A 1,560-nucleotide genomic window follows, 5' to 3' on the forward strand; every position below is an offset into this window, starting at 1 on the left:
AAAAAAAAAAAAAAAAAAACCAGAAAGGTGGAGGGATATTTTGAAAAGATTACTCTAGCTACTCTGTGGATGGGGGATGGGAAGAGTGGAAATGAAGAGACCAGAAGGCCACATGGTCAAGACAAAAAAAGACAGTAGCTTGGACTAAGCAGGTGGCAGGAGATCAGTGGCCAGATAAGAGACATCCAGGAAATAAAACCCACCAACATATATTTAGTGACTCCAAGGTTTCCTTGTACCTAAAGTTGGCTTTTTATAGGCCCAAGCAATATGAGTTATGCCTCTGTGATTGTTTTATAATATTTGCTATGGTAATTAATGTTATTTTCCTTACTAGACAGTCAATTCCTTGAGGGTAGGGTTGCCATGGGATGGAACTGTTCTCTCATACAGTATTGACCTGAGCGCTCTGAATAGATTGAGTGCTTACTCATACATTCCTAATGATAAAAGACTGCTTAAGATTCTCTGTACTTCTCCTTCCTCCTTAGCACTTATCACAATTGCAATTAAATAGTTACTCATAATTTTGTACTCAACACATCTCTGACTGGATGTAAACTCCATAAGGACAAGGACAGAGGACAGGGGCCAAAACTGTCTCAGTCGTTGTTTTCCACCAATGCCAAGCACTGTACTGATTGATGTTCAATAAATATTTGCAAAATAATCCTTTTACCAATTATTAAATAAAAGTTTCAACCAAACATTTCTATATTGCTCATTATGTGCTAGTCTCTGTTCTCAGTACCTTAAACATATTAACACATTTAATCTTCATAACAACTACATTAAGTATATACTATCAATGTCCCCATTTCACCGATGAGGAAACTGAGGCAGGGAGATTAATTTAAGGGATTCTGTTTTTAACAAATATAGCTGTACTTTTTTTTTTGAGTTGGAGTCTCACTCCGTTCCCTAAGCCGGAGTGCAATGGCACGCTCACGGCCACCCCAGGGTCGAACTGCTGGGTTCTAGCGATCCTTCCACCTTAGCCTTCCAAATAGCTGGAACTACAGGCGCGAGCTACCACGCCCGGCTAATTTTTTATTTATTGTAGAGACGAGGGCTCGCCAAGTTGCCTGGGCCGGTTTCCCAAAGTGCTAGGATTACAGACTGAGCCACTGAGCCCGGCCTAGACGTACATTTATTCTAAAAATTAACTAGACCCTCTGTCTGACAGTAGCTGGGGATACAAAGTAACATTGTGGTCACCGTGGTTAATACTTTTTGAGCACCTACTATACGTCAGGATTGTTGTTAAGCGCTTTACACGATTTTATCACCTCTCAATAATCTTGCAAGTGAGATCACCTTAATAGCACTTGATTATTAGGGAAGTAAAGGTTTGGCAAGGTTCAGTAACTGGACAAACGTCACCCAGCTGGTGGAGGTGGAGTATGTGCTGCTATTTTAAGTACAGCCTTCTCCTTTTTCGGAAAACGCGCAGGCTCCGCCCCTCTGCCAAAGTTGGCCCCGCCCAGATGCTCTTGCACGCCTGCGCACTCTCCGAGTTCGTCCCCTCCCCGTCGCCGGCGTGCCGCGCGCCTGCGCGCT

The sequence above is a fragment of the Carlito syrichta genome, unplaced genomic scaffold (genome assembly GCF_000164805.1).
Source record: "Carlito syrichta isolate Samal-C Ts95f unplaced genomic scaffold, Tarsius_syrichta-2.0.1 Scaffold302608, whole genome shotgun sequence".
NCBI lineage: Eukaryota > Metazoa > Chordata > Mammalia > Primates > Tarsiidae > Carlito > Carlito syrichta.